Source organism: Mobula birostris, unplaced genomic scaffold (genome assembly GCF_030028105.1).
Source record: "Mobula birostris isolate sMobBir1 unplaced genomic scaffold, sMobBir1.hap1 scaffold_736, whole genome shotgun sequence".
Lineage (NCBI taxonomy): Eukaryota > Metazoa > Chordata > Chondrichthyes > Myliobatiformes > Myliobatidae > Mobula > Mobula birostris.
The window spans coordinates 142,932-159,536 of NW_027278454.1; positions in this window are offsets into that span (position 1 = coordinate 142,932).

A 16,605-nucleotide genomic window follows, 5' to 3' on the forward strand; every position below is an offset into this window, starting at 1 on the left:
AGTACCGTCTGAAAAGAGCTGGGTTCGGATGCAGCAAGGGTGATTCCTGTGTAGAGAGGGAGCGAGGGTCAGGTCGGAGGGCAGATATGGTGTCGCGAAGATAGAAAAAAGTGCAGCGGAAGGATGTGAACCTGTCTATCAGATCGATTGCGACAAAGTGGCAGGTGTGCCTCTTGCGCGTAACAAGCGCTGTCTCCGCGCGGGCTTTACAATATCCGTATTTTTCGTCTCGGGTGGGTTCGTAGCTCCCACGCTAAATTGCCCAGAGTGTCCCAGTACATAACATGACTCAGAATAAGGGGTTCATTATACTACTCCGTGCGCTCGTTACAGGAGCAGTGTGATGTGGTCATAGAGACGGGGTTGAAGATCGCCAAGACCAGTTGAGGAAAGGGAGTTCCCGGAAACGTCAGCGAGATTGCACAGGTTGCTTGTTTCGGAATGAAACCGCTGTAATCCCAGAATGCCCTGCAGGAAGGAAAGTCGTCTCATCGCTCAGTGCATTCAGGAACAGTGTCCTCTGACTCACTCTTCCCTACCTCATCCCAGTCTCTCTCTGCCTCTCAACCCCCAGTGTCTATTTCCCTCCGCAAGTCTTTGAACCTCCCGTCTGTGTATCCACCAGTCTCTCCAAACCCCCGGTCACCGTTACCTAACCCTACCTCTCTCTTCCCAGATTCACTCCCCAATCCCTGTGTCTCCCTCCCATAAATTGTTCTCCCTTTCCGCCGTTACTGCTCCCCTACCCCCCACTCCCACCACGTCTCAGGCTCTCCCCTTCCAAATTCACTTCCAATCTCCCTCCTGACACTGATCTTTCCCCATCCCCACCCTCCCTCTCCCTGGTGTTACTCTAACCTCTTGGTCTCTCTCTACTTTACCGCTTTCTCTCCCAAGTTTCTCCTCCATCTTTCTACCTTAGATCAATCATAAAATTCTCCCCCTACCCCGATCCCACTCTGTCTCCCTCCGGTTTCCTCTCCCTCTACTCTCTCCACTCTCCGAGATTCTCTGCTCTGTGTGTGTGTCTCTCTCTCTCGTCCTTCTCTTCTCAGACTCTCGCCGCCGTCTCTCTACATTCCCCAGTCTGTTTCTCCTCCCACGCATCTCTCTCAGTTTCTCCACCCCGTCTCTCCAAAATCCCGGTTTTCTCTCTCTCTCTCTGTCTACACACGCCAAACCCTCTCCCTCCTCCGTACGTTCTCTCCGCCATTCTGTTTCTCATCCAGTCACTCCTTAGGCCTCCTGTCTCTCTGCATAATATCTCTTTCCCATCTCCCTCTCCCTCCGCGTTTCTCACTCATTTTCCCGGCTATCCCCCTCCCGCTTTTAACCGACACCAAATTCTCGACTCCGATCTCTCTCCCCATCTGAAACTTTACCCCAATCCCAGATCTCTTTACACATACCAGATCCCTCAACTTCCCGGGCGTCTCTCCCCGTGGTCTTTCTCTACCCTCCACTTTCTCTCGCTACCTCACCAGTCTCTGCCCCCGTTTCTTTCTCCCCAGTCTGCCTCTCCCGTCTCTCTGGCCAGCATCGACTCCTTTCCCGGCTAATAACTTTTCTCTTCATTGACTGTTCAGGGAGTGTCAGGGGTTTTAGTGGGGTGCATACAGTTAGATCGCATGTGAACCTACGAGTTTTTAGTTGAAATAACAAAAGTTACTTGTTGGTAAAAAACGATTCCCTGTGCCTCACTGATCATTATTACAAGTGGCGATTCTTGTAACAGTGGCGTCCATCATTAAAGTTTCCCACCAACAGGACAGGCCCTCGACACAGCGTTACCATCGGGTGGGAGATACAGAAGCCTGGAAGCTCAGGCTCAGCGATGCAGAAACAGCTTCTTTCCCTCCGCCACCTGGAACTCAGTATATTTTCTCTACATTTATTTATCCTGTATTTCGGTGTACAGTACTGCTGCCATGAAGTTAACAAATTTCATGATGTATGCGTGTGATATTAAATCTGGTTCTGGTTCTTATTCAGATGTGTGGGAGGGGGTGTTGATCTGTTTGATTGAACTTAAAATTAGTTGAAAGGCTATCGGACCCCTGTGAGACGAAGGACACTTGCTGTAATGCTCTCTACTAGTGCACCATATCTTACTATTTAAGTCCAGTCGATTAATTATTTAAAGCAACAACGCCTTGTTTTTCCAGACTACTCTCAATCTCCGTGATAATACTGCAGGAGAATTTAACAACAATAGGCCATAAATATCAGTGATAGCTGCTGGATGATACCTATAGCTTTGTTTGGAAGGGACCCCTCAAGTGCTACCTAATGAGGAGTTGCCCTCGATGTTCAGACTAAGCTAATCATGGGGTGTGAAGGGATGTATCTGGACAAACAGGAGCATTAACGATAGTCAGTCTGGGCCAGTGCATTGTAAGTCATGTCTGTCTAATCTTACAGAGCTTTACGAGGTAGTTACCAGAAATGGCGTTGAAGGCAAGGCAGCGGTGGCCGTCTACTGGGAGTAAATCAAGAATTTGTCAAGGTTCCGTATGGGAGGATGCTCGAGATGGTTTAGTCGCTTGGCTTTCACAATGAAGTAGTAAATTGGATTCGCCATTGGCTATGTTGGGGACAGTAGAGTGTGGTAATAGATGGTTGTCTCTCTGACTGGGGACCTGTGACGAGTGGAGTGCCGCACGGATCGTTGTTGTGTCCATTGTTTGTGATCTATAGCAACGATCTGGATAATAATGTCGGTAGCTGGATTTGCCGATGACGACGACAATACCGATGTGGAGGACATCGAGGAAAAATACCGAAGCATGCAACGGGGTCTGGTCCAGTTGAAGACATCGGCTGAAAATGGAGAAACGGATTTAAAGCAGACAACTGTTAGTTGTTGCATTTTGGGAGGACCAACCAGGGTTGGTCTGACACAATGAGACATAGGGCACTGAGGAGTACGATAGGACAAACGAATCTGGGAATGCAGATCCGTTATTCAATGAAAGTCGCTGCACAGTTAGACAGTGTCATTAAAAAACGGTTTTTCGCACATTGGCCTTCACAGACCAAAATATTGTGTACATGAGTTGGGATGTTATGTTGATGTTGTTTTAAGACTTTATTGCGGCCTAATTTGGAAAATAAAATGTGAACAGTTTTGCTGAACTATTGCATAACGATTTGATTGAGGTATACAACATGATGAGGCGTATGGGGAGTGTAAATGCAAGCGGGCTTTCTCCACTGATGTCGGGCGAGAATACAACTATAGATCATGGGTGAAGGGTGAAATGTGAAATGTTTAAGGGAAACATGATGGGAAACTACTTGACCCAGAGGGTCGTCAGAGTGTAGACAGTGCTGCCAACGCAAATGGTAATTGAAATTTCGATGTCAACGTTTAAGAGGTGATTGGATAAGTACAGAGATGAGAGAGAGAGATGGATGGCAACGGTCCGGGTACAGTTCGATGGAAGTAGGTGGTTTAAATATTTTCACACTCTCCTGACGGGCTGGAGACCCTGTTTCTGTGCAGTGGTTTCCTGTGGCTGTCTGACTGTAAGTCTAGGTTAGAACTTTAGTATCTCAAAGCACCGACCAATCGTTGATACCTTTCAATCCTTCTGTCCTTGCACACACTGAAGCTTGAAGACTGAGTAAAATGGATGGTTATAGCATTAGAAGATGGAAGTGCAGGTGTGAGCTAATAAAGGGAGTATACAGGAAAATACCTTCACTCCTTCGGTAAGGCTATAAAGACAATAGTTCTCGGCTGGAGATGGGTGTGACATTGGCTCCAGTACGGTGAACAAATCTGATGCTTCAGCGGTGGTAATGGGGATGACTGGCCCCAATAGTATACAGCAAAGCGGTCATTTAATACGAATCCTAAACTTGGTCAGAAATTGGAGGTGAGAAATCCTGGCAGTCGTTGGATGCTTGGAGTTGTGGAGATGTCATATCTTGTGTTGAATATTAATTCGTGCACTATACATTACTTTTTGCGTCTCTTTGTCCTGGAGTCGAAGGGCTTTATTAAATGTATTATTGCAATTACAGATGTTTGTTAACGGTTGAACAAAGAAGAGCATGCTGTTTTCTGCGATATTTTAAATATATGAATGCATTGCACATTTAATACATTGCACAAGGTGTGGAGATAAGCGTGTTCAATTGAAAGAGAAAGAGGAAAATTACGGCCATGAATAACTTTATGGGAGTCGTGTGTTTCTTTAGTTCGTGTTGCGGGGATGTTTGAATTAATCATCTTTTTCACTGTACATGTGGCAGAAATATTGTGTCTCCTTGCGAGAAGTGATTTCCAGGAACTGATGCGAAATTCGGAGGCTGCGTATCTTTCTGAAATTCTATAAAGTGTTAGTGTATGTGAGCCTCAGCTCCCCATATCTCACTCTCCTAAGTTCTTTAGAATACGTGCTGAGGCCTTTTGCTTTGGCAGTTGTTTATTCTGTATTCTCCAATTGCCTGCGATGGTTCGGAAGGACGACAAGTCTGAGCCCGGAGGTTGCTTTGCTCGCGCTGCGTTTTCAGTTTGTGTCGTTTTGTATGTTTCATTTATTATTGATTTCAGAGGGAGACACGGACTCCACACCGGTCATGTGGATTCAGGGTTACATGGATCGAAATATTAGCGTATCTACACCCGATACGAATAAACAACATTTCAGAGATAAATTGGCGCGTACTTGAACTGGGAATTTGGAATTGGCATTTTGGAAGGTTGCTTATTTTAATGAGCAGAAAAAGCTGCTGCTGAACACTTTGAAATGCTGTTTTTAAGTTGTAGGGTTCCATTGGAAAAGATTGTTTTGAGGTCGTTGTAGCATCTTCCCCGTTATATGTAAATGGCAGGTCAGTTTAGATAACGTGGCGGTGCAGTCAATAGCTCAGCGATTTGCTTAGATCCTTAGCCCTAATCATATAAGTTATTCAGCTGCTGCTGGGTGGTTGGGTTAAATCGGTCATTTCCCTCAGCCCTATTTCTTGAAGCATTGTAACTGCAGAGTCCAAATAGAGTTGTAAAGTGTACCAGAATTTCAACCCTCCGTGCGGAACAGGGCTGCCCGCTGTCTTCCAGCCAGAATTCACTCTACCAACTATATAATCTGCCTTCTGTTAGGAAACCAATTCTGAATCAATGCAGCCAGATTTCCCCAGATCCCATGCCTCTTGACTTTCTGAATGAGTCTACTGTGGGGAACTGATCAAGCGCCTGACCAAAATTAATACACCTAGATCCACTGTCCTGATTCATCTGTTGGTTTTGTTTTCACTTTTTCAGATAATTAAATCTGTCTAATAAAGGACAGCATGCTCCTCAGAAAGCCTTGTTGACTCTCCTTAGCCAGAGTACGTTTCTCCAAATGCTCATAAATGCCGTCTGCAATCATCTTCTCCAATAGTTTGACTCACTGGTCTGTAATTCCAAGCAGTGTCCTTATTAACTTTCGTCAACAAAAAAAATAACATTTCCCATCTTTCAATTTTCTTGTTCTACTTCCGTGCCCACCGAAGACTCAAATATCCTGTCCAGAAGCTTAGCAATACCTTTGCTCGCTTTCCCAAATTACCTGGACTATATCCCTTCTGGGAACTGGGTAATCACCTATCATAATATTTTCCAAATTTCCAGCGCATCCTCTTGCTTAGCATAGCTGCCTGTTCACCCTATGTTCACATTCATGAATGTATTCAGTGAGGAGCTTCACTGCCTCCTTGAACTACAGACACAAGTTTTCCTCTTTCATCTCTCATTTACCCACAATCTCTCTAGTCATCCTCCCGTTCTTCACTTACCTGAGTGCAACTCGCCAAGGCATTCTCAAGTCCCTTTCTACCTCTTCTAATTCCATTGTTAAGTTCTTTCCTGTCTACATTGTAACTCCCCAAAGCCCTAACTTATCCTTTGTTCCTAAACATTAAGTACTTTTCTTTCTTCTTCTTGACGATTTGTTCCAATTTTCTTCTCGTCCAGGGTTACTTTACTCTGTCATCCTTTCCCTGCATCAGTGAGACAAGCCTATACTGAACCCCATGTCACTGCTCCCTAAACAATCTCCACATATCTATTGCGCATTTGCCTGCGCACATCATTTCCCAATGTACGTTCTCAAGTTCCTGCCAGGTAGCACCATTCATCGCAGACCCCCCAGTTAAATACATCCTATGCTCCGTGGTCCTATTCCGGTGCAAGACAAATATCGGGGAGTTCTGCCATATCGCTCTGAAATGCTGACTCACGGAGAGATCTGTCACCTGATCTGTTTCCTTTTTAAATATTAGATCCGGTCTGGACTGTTCACTAGTCTGCCTCTTTTCTTATAGTGACATGAATCCTTCCTGGACACAACTGGGAAATTATGCCATACCTAAACCTTTTACCCTGGGGAGGTGCCGAAGTATATTAGGGAAGTTTCCGCTGCCCGTGTCGACATATGGAAAATGTCCAAGCTCCGCTTCCGGATCGGTTCCAGATTGTTTCCGTTGCGTTTGGTTTTGTTAATCTGGTGGGCGGCTGTATAGAATACTCCAAATGAGGCGATCTCTCCCTTCAAGTTTCTGTGTTAGTCTCACAGTCTATTAACAAATGAAAGCTTTATGTTGTTCTCCCTTTCTGTAGCTGCTATACTATCCCTGATTTGCCATCGTACTCCCTTTACACACTTTTACGGGACCCTGCCTGAAACACGGAAAGTCCTGAAGCCATTCCTGCCCTTGTGACAGTCGAGTGTCTGTGATAGTTTGGAAGATACTTCAACCAACGTAAGAATCACGCCAGCAGCATTGAATGTTTGTATTGCTACTTTTCAGAACTGTATGAAGTCAGCAATCTTCCGCCAATTCTGCAATTTCTGGATAACCAGGCATATGATTATTTGAATTTATGACATATTTGTCATTGTAAAAAGGCTTTATTTGAAAACTCCGCTGAATGTGTCATTAGACACGGGTGTTATCTATACAGATGGCCATTTAATGTAAACACATATGTCATTACATTCCTCAGCTCTTCTCTGAATTTCCTCGTTGTCACTGTATAGATGCAAGTATTGGTGCACATGCTGAGTGTTTGCAAAATGAACCCAAATTGCTGTAGGATGTATACCGGGGAACACAAATATCTGTCTTGATTAAATAGTTTTGTGCTTGCTATTTCAGGGAACGAGCTACATAGGGCATCCAAAATAATATGAAATTAGCTGATATAGAAAACAACAAAATCATCGATTTTCTGCGTTTTTCCTCCTCGGCATCTTTCTGATTGTCGCTGCTGTGCCGAAGCCTTCTGCGGACTCTATTTGCCACAACGATATGTCTTACGGTTAACCCGTTAAACACCAGGATTACGCCGCTTGGTAGCAATGGTTTTAAAATACTCCCCAGTAATGTGTATCCTCTCCACACGGGTGAAGTAGCGTATTCGTGTGTGCGGGTGCACCGCCACGGCGTGTTGTCAATGATGACGTAAGGTTCAAGCGCAAAGTAAATCGGGACACATTTTCTGCAGCTCAGTATAACCACGGTCACGATAACCACCGTTGCTCTTCACTCCGTGCAGTATCGTTCCCGCAGCTTTTGGCAACATTCTGCGATGAAGCGATCGAAGGTAAAACTGACCGTAAACCAAACAGAACAGTCGGTCTTTACAACCCGAAATATAAGTGTCAGAGCGCATACAGGAGTGATGAGAAGGGATCTGGAATAAATGTAGATATTGTTGGTCTGTTCCACTAAAACAACAACGACATCTACCATCAGATCCGCTGTTGCCATTCCAACCAGGTAACGGGTGATGCATTTGGAGATTCCGCATTTACCCCGAGAAAGGGTCACAATCGTCGTTAGGTTAACTGCAAGAAATTTGGAAACAAAATAGAAATATGGTCAGCTCCCTGAATGCCCCGATTCTACCGATGCTATGGAGGGTATGGTCTGTTTGGAAGTGGAAAGCGAAAACCCAGTGTGTGCGGTCTCCGTCGCTGCGCTCCGGCTGGAGGACAATGACGGATGTGAGTGTCCGTGGATTGGCGACCTTCCCACAGTTTAGAGCGAGGCATCCGAGTTCCACCACTCAAGTACTGGCGAGCAGTTGATCACTCCTGTAAGCAACACCATTTCCATTATTACAGGTGAAATAGCTGAAGGGATTGTTTGTAGCGGTGACAAAGTGGATTCAAGGAGATATAAAGCACGAGTTCCCATTTACTGACTTACAGAAGAAGAGCCCTACATGTCGAAAATAGACTGGACCGTCATTTAAATAAGCTGCCAAGTTGTTATAAGGTCGAAGTGTCTGCACTGATAGAGACTCGGACCTAGAAAAGCAGAGCCCAACGTCACTTCAGAAAGCCAAACGAGGTGAAATTATGAAACAGTGACAATATTGGCATCAACTTAATTGACAAAAGAAGAAACACTGTGATGGAAGTATGGAAGATAGAAGTAAAACCATTAGATGCCTGTTTCCTCCTTTCCTGAAACACGTTACAGCCGATGGCAGCATTTGTGCTCAGTAACAGTGTGGATACCGCAGCAGAGTGACAGCAAGACTACGGTACCGTACGTAAAGTAACCAGCTCCGGCATCTTACCGGGGACACCAACCGCTACAAGTGTGGGATAGTAAACGGCTGTGAGGTAGTAAATCGTCGAATATCCCATATTCCGTCAGAAGCAGCGTTCAGTTGTACGGAACGTTTCAGCTGCTCAGATGGACTGCTGATCGGTTTAGCAGACTTTTATTGCGGTGAGAGCAATTCCACTGAGGCAATTAGCGTCAGAGACATTAGTGAAAAACAACTGCATAAACACTTACGTTAAACTACTTTTACGCACTGTTCCCGTGTCTTGAATTTGACTCCTCAAGGGATATTGCAATCTATTTACTTTAAAACAAAATATGATGCAAATTTTCCATGTTACTTTCCATTATACCTGGCTTCAGCTATTTAAATAGTATATGTTCATATCTGTGCTGCTTTTAAAGTAGGCATTTATATTGAAGTCGATTTATTTTGTAACACTTCATGAAGAACATTCGCCTCTGAAATTGAGGGAAGAAGTTTGTTCTGGCAGGTGAACTGGAGAACACTTCTTTATTAAAGGGGAACATTCGTTCATTCTTCTCTTTCATTCGTTCCATTCATTCCGGGCGCTTTGATTGTTGGAAATCATAGTGACAGCTGACATACGTTACAATAAAATACACTGCACATATTCCTCCAAACACTTTAAAAGATCCACAGCGATATTCCAGAGATCTGTGATCAAAAAGGGAATGCGTCCTCGGGAGATTAGCGAGGGCTGTAGTCGGTTTGAAGAGCAATGTTTTCCAGCGCACACATGGGCCGTTTGGCAGGAACCTGACCACTTCCAGTCAATGGCTTGACCACCCCATATCCTTGACGTGCGATGCAGTCTATTTAACTTTAAAGTTATTCTCAAAACTGCCACAATTCTACCGCTATTTCTCCATCCATTCTCTGTTTGAACAAAAGTAGGAAGGGAAATCTGTGAACTATCCCAGGCTGTTCTATTATTTGCTATTAAGTTTTCTTTTTTTTCTCCTGATTTACTTTCAAGTATATTGCCTTTTGAGCGTCACTATAAATATGTGCAGAACAGCGGATGGGTTCCAGCTCACGTTTCAATCACACTTCTTCCTGCTCCTGCAGTGCAACACTCCGTCCCTATTGTGGTTCTCATACCGATGAGCGGCCCTCCGCTTACTGGAGAGAGTCTCATTACTCTCTTTCCATTGTGGAACTCTAACAAATGTGCCGCCCTCGGTTGACTCGAGAGTGTCACCTCTGCCTTCAAGTTCATCCTTCCAAAGTGACTCACTCCGTAAAGTTCCGGTTTGAACTCCCTCTGTAACTTCGCAGCGCTGCTCTGCGTCCTGTTTTAATCTGTGGCTACATTCTATACCATCCATAATTCCACAAACTTCCACATCAATGCAAATACAATAACCCACCGTTTCACTTCCTTGTTCACATCATCTTAAAGCACAAAAATCCGGGGGCTCAGAGCAAATCTCTGCAGGACTCGACTGGCACCAGAATCCAGAGAGAAAACGGTCCATCCCAACTATCCTCTGCATCACAGAATTAAAGCAGGCCTGAGAGACATTATCTGCCACTCTCAAAGCCATACTAATTCTCCAAAATCAAGTAATGCTTCTCCAAATTCTCGTAAATCCTGTTTCTAAGAATGTTCTCCGATAATCTGCCCATCACTGATGTAGGACTCACCGCTTCCCGCAGTCTCCCAGGGTTTCGCCCTACCACACAAACTGACTTATCTATCATAAAGTTTTTATTTTTCAGAAGTTCCAGTGCATCCTCTCTTTTAACCTCGATATGTTGTCGTACATCGGCCCGTTTAACGCTCTCCTCACAAATGTCCGTCTGACTGGAGAATACTGAACTTGGCGGGCAGGATTAAGGAAGACGCCAAGCAATTCTACAGGTATGTGAAGTGCTATGGTGTTAGGCAGCAAGGAATATAGAATTTTAGTCAGTATTATACAAACAAACATATAACATTTATTAAACACTGCTCAGCGATAGTGAAAAATAAACAAACGACTAACTTAAACGGAAGTCAGCAGCTATACGGCAATTTAACCAACCGTCAAACTCTGGAATACTTCTTAAAGTGGTAAATGCGAACACGGTCTTAAAATTGAAAATTCGAAAGTCCAAGAGTTTACACAGTCAATTAGGAGAGACTTTCCTGAAGTAAAGATCTCCTCGAAGACCTGACGTTACTGCTGGTCGCAGTAGGAACCTGCCTTGTCCATAGGATTCACGACGACAGAAATAAAACGGGTTCAAGGAACTGACCTTTTCCTCTGGAGAATAGACACTGCACAACCTTCTTTCTTTCAGAACCATAGAAAAACTACAGCACAGGGTCAGGCCTTTTGGCCCTTATTGGCTATGCCGAACCATTTTCTGCCTAGTCCCACTGACCTGCACACGGACCATATCCTTTCATGCACCTCCCATCCATGTATCTGTCCAATTTATTCTTAAATGTTAAGAAAGAACCCGCATTTACCACCTCGTCTGGCAGCTCATTCCATACTCCCACCACTCTCTGTGTGAAGATGCCCCCCCAATGCTCCCTTTAAACTCCCCCCCCTCACACTTAACCCATGTCCTCCGTTTTCTTTCTCCCCTTGCCTCAGTGGAAAAAGCCTGCTTGCATTCACTCTATCTATACCCATCATAATTTTATATACTTCTATCAAATCTCCCCTCATTCTTCTACCTTCCAGGGAATAAAGTCCTAACCTATTCAATCTTTCTCTGCAACTGAGTTTCTCAAGTCCCGGCAACATCCTTGTAAACCTTCTCTGCACTCTTTCAACCTTATTTATATCCTTCCTGTAATTTGGTGACCAAAACTGAACACGATATTCCAGATTCGGCCTCACCAATGCCTTATACCACCTCATCATAACATTTCAGCTCTTATACTCAATACTTTGATTAATAAAGGCCAATGTACCAAAAGCTCTCTTTACGACCCTATCTACCTGTGACGCCACTTTTAGGGAATTTTGTATCTGTATTCCCCGATCCCTCTGTTCCACTGCACTCCTCAGTGCCTTACCATTAACCCTGTATATTCTACCTTTGTTTGTCCTTCCAACGTGCAATACCTCACACTTGTTTGTTTTAAACTCCATCTGCCATTTTTCAGCCCATGTTTCCAGCTGGTCCAAGTCCTTCTGCACGTTCTGAAAAACCTTCCTCACTGTCTACTACACCTCCAATGTTTGTATCATCGGCAAATTTGCTGATCCAATTTACCACATTACCATCCAGATCATTGATATAGATAACAAATAACAATGGACCCAGCACTGATCCCTGTGGCACACCACTAGTCACAGGCCTCCACTCGGAGAAGCAATTCTCTACTACCACTCTGAGGCTTCTTCTGTTGGGCCAATGTCTAATCCAATTTACCAGCTCTTCATGTATACCTAGCGACCGCATTTTCCTAACTAATCTCCCATGCGGGACCTTGACAAAGGCCTTACTGAGGTCCATGTAGACAATATCCACTGCCTTCCCTTCATCCACTTTCCTGGTAATCTCCTGAAAAACTCCAATAGATTGGTCAAACATGACTACCAAGCACAAAGCCATGTTGATGCTCCCTAATAAGTCCCTGTCTATCCAAATGCTTGTAGATTCTGTCTCTTAGTACTCCCTCCGATAACTTACCTACTACCGATGTTAAACTTACCCACCTATAATTTCGCGGATTACTTTTTGATCCTTTTTAAAACAACAGAAGAACATGAGCGACTCCCCAATCCTCCGGCACCTCACCTGTAGACAGCGACATTTTAAATATTTCTGCCAGGGACCCTGCAATTTCAACACTAGTCTCCTTCAAGGTCTGAGGGAACACCCTGTCAGGTCCTGGGGATTTATCCATTTTAATTTTCCTTAAGACAACAAGCACCTCCCCCTTTTCAATCTGTACAGTTTCCATGATGTCACTCCTTGTTTCCCTTAGTTCCAGAGACTTCATGCCCGTTTCCTTAGTAAATACAGACGTAAAAAAAAAAGCTATTTAAGATCTCCCCCATTTCCTTTGGTTCTGCACATAGCCAACCACTCTGATCTTCAAGAGGACCAATTTTATCCCTAACAATCCTTTTACTCTTAATATACCTGTAAAAGCTCTTTGGATTATCCTTCACTTTCACTGCCAAGGCAACCTCATGTCTTCTTTTAGCCCTCCTGGTTTCTTTCTTAAGTATTTTCTTGCACTTATGATCCTCAAGCACCTTATTTACTCCCTATTTCCTATACATGTCAAACAACTCCTTCTTCTTCTTTATCAGAGTTGCAATATCCCTTGAGAACCAAGGTTCCTTATTCCTATTCACTTTGCCTTTAATCCTGACAGGAACATACAAGCTCTGCACTCTTAAAATTTCCCCTTTGAAGGCTTCCCACCTCCCAATCACATCTTTGCCAGAGAACAACCTGTCCCAATCCATGCTTTTTAGATCCTTTCTCATTTCTTCAAATTTGGCCTTCTTCCAGTTCAGAACCTCAACCCTAGGACCAGATCTATCCTTGTCCATGATCAAATTGAAACTAATGGTGTTATGATCACTGGAACCAAAGTGCTCCCCTACACAGACTTCCGTCACTTGTCCTAACTCATTTCCTAACAGGAGATCCAATATTGCATCCCCTCTAGTTGGTCCCTCTATATATTGATTTAGAAAACTTTCCTGAACATATTTTACAAACTCCAAACCATCTAGACCCCTAACAGTATGGCAGTCCCAATCAATGTATGGAAAATTAAAGTCCCCTACCACCACAACTTTATGTTTCCTGCAGTTGCCTGCTATCTGTCTGCAGATTTGCTCTTCCAAGTCTCGTTGACTATTGGGTGGTCTGTATTACAATCCCACTAATGTGGCCATACCTTTCCTGTTTCTCAGCTCCACCCATAAGGACTCAGTAGACAAGCCCTCTAATCTGTCCTGCCTGAGCACTGCTGTAATATTTTCCCTAACAAGCAATGCTACTCCCCCACCTTTCATTCCTCTGCCTCAATCACATCTGAAACATTGGAACCCTGGAATATTAAGCTGCCAGTCCTGCCCCTCCTGTAGCCAAGTTTCACTAATTGCTACAACATCATAATTCCATGTGTCAATCCACATCCTCAACTCAACCGCCTTCCCCGCAATACTCCTAGCATTGAAATATATGCACCTCAGAAGATTTTTACAACCACTCACAACCTTTCTATCAGCGGATTTGCTTAAACTTTCAACATCATTTATTTTCACCCCATCCACACTGTCAGCTCTGGCACTCTGGTTCCCATCCCCCCTGCAAATCTAGTTTAAAGCCTCCCCAATAGCACTAACAAACCTCCCTGAAACGATACTGGTCCCCCTGTAGTTCAAGTGTAACCCGTCTCTCTTGTACAGGTCCCACCTGCCCCAGAAGAGGTCCCAATGATCCTGCAATCTGAAACCCTGCCCCCTACACCAGTTCCTCAGCCACTTGTTCCTCCTCCAGAGCATCTTATTCCTACCCTCACTGGCACCTGGCACAGGTAGCAATCCTGAGATTACCACCCTTGAGGTCCTGCTTTTCAACTTCCTACCAAGCTCTCTATACTCACTCTCCAGGACCTCCTCACTCTTTCTTGCTATGTCATTGGTACCGATGTGCATCACGACATCTGGCTGATCACTCTCCCACTTCAGAATGTCATGCAATCGATCAGAGACATCCTTGACCCTGGCACCTGGGAGGCAACAAACCATCCTGGATTCTCTGTCACGACCACAGAACCTCCTATCTGCACCTCTAACTATCGAGTCCCCTATCACTACCGCTCTCCTCTTTCCCCCCCTCCCTTCTGCACTGCAGAGCCAGACTCAGTGCCAGAGATCCAGCTACTGCAGCTAGTCCCAGGTAAGTCAGCCCCCCCAACAGTATCCAATGCGGTATACTTGTTGTTGAGGGGAATGGCCACAGGGGAACCCTGCTCTGCCTGCCCTTTCCCCTTCCCTCGCCTGACAGTGACCCAATTTCCTGTCCTCTGCTCCTTTGGCGTAACTACCTCCCTGTAGCTACGATCTATAATATACTCATTCTCCCGAATGATCCGCAGGTCATCGATCTCCCTCGGTATCTATTTCAGGCACCTTAAAACTATGCCCCTCGTGTTCATTATTTCAGCCCTGGGAAAAAAACCTCTGGCTATCCACACGGTCAATGCCCCTCATCATCCTATACACCTAAAAAAGGTTCTAAACATAAACAAAGAAATTATACATTGCTTTGAGGATTTGTTAGAAGTATACAAAATTATGAGGGTATAGATAGGGTAAATGCAAGCAGCTTTTTCCACTGAGGTTGGGTGGGACGACAACCAGATGTCCTGGGTAAGTAGGGAAGGAGAAACTTAACAGGAACAAGTGGAAAAGTTCTTTACTAAAATGGGCGTTGGAGTGAGGAATGAGATGCCAGCACAAGTGGTGAATATAAGCTTGGTTTCACAATTTAAAAGAAGTTTGATAGGTACCTGGATGGTAGGGGTATGGAGGGCAATGGTCCCGGTGCAGGTAGTTGCATTAGACAGCTTAAATGTATTTTCAGCATTGACTAGATGGGCCAGATAGCCTGTTTCCATACTGAACCATGTTTCTATGTTTCTGTGACAGAGAAGCTGGCCAAACTTGTTCAGAAGGGAAAAGGTAGGAGTAACAATGGAGCAGCAATGGCTGGAGTTTCTGGGAGCAATTCGGGAGCTAAGTGATAGATACATCCCAAAGAAGTGAAAGCATTGGATGGGCAGGAGGAGACAACTGTGGCTGAAATGAGAAGCCAAAGCCAATATAAAGGCCAAAGAGAGGGCAAAATATAGAGCAAAAACTATTGAGAAGCTTTTAGAAACCAACAGCAGACGACTAAAAAAAAAGTCAGATGAGCTCGGGGGTGTAATTATGATATTGTAGTCATTAATAAGTCTTGGTAGCACTCAAAATTCTGAGGCATTTAGAGGAACAAAATATTCCAGGCCTCAACATCTCTTGAAAACCAAAGTTCCCTGCACCAGTTACCTTTCAACTTTTATTTTTGGAGGCACATACAAACTCTACACACTCAAAATTTCACCTCTGAAGGCCTCCCACTTACTAAGTACTCCTTTGCCAGAAAACAGCCTGTCCCAAGCCACACTTGTCAGATCCTTTCTGGTACCATCAAAATTGACCTTTCTCCAATTTAGAATCTCAACCCATGGTCCAGACCTCACTTTTTTCATTTTTTTTTTTACTTTGAATCTTATGGAATTATGATCACTAATTTCTGTCACCAGCCCTGGATCATTTCCTAACAGCTTATTGCACTCTTTTACGTCAGGAATTCTACGTACTAATTAAGGGCACATTTGTCAAACTCTACCCCATCTAGTCCTTTAACAGTACGGGAGTCTCAGTCAATATATGGAAACTTAAAATCACTTAATGAATTAAGCTTTGTTTCATGGCATGGTCTGCAAACTCTTCACAAATTTGTTCCTCTAAACCTTTCTGAATGTTGGGTGCAACCAAGTCTTAATAATGGCGACAATATCATAATTCCCTGTCCTCAGCTCATCTGGCTTTCCTACGATGTGATATATACAGCTCAGCACATTCATCGCACCATGCTCAGCCATTTGATTGCTGACTCTCTGTGTGTCCTGAACAACATCTGACTGGTGTCAAGAAAACAAATTCTCTCTGATTGTCACAAAAACAAAGGAGCTGATTGTGGACAACAGGAGGAATGGAGACAGTCTAACCCCTACTGACATCAATGGATCTGGGGTTGAAAGGGTGAACAGCTTACAGTTCCTCAGCATAAACATCACCGAGGATCTCACATGGTCTGTACTTACCGGCTGTGTTGTGAAAAGAGCACAGCAGCAGCTCTTTCATATCAGTCGGTTGAAGAAGTCTGGGATGGGGCCCCAAATCCTAAGAACTTTCTACAGGGACACAATTGAGAGCATCCTGCCTGGTATGGGAACTGTACTTCCCTTAATCGCAGGAACCTGCAGAGAG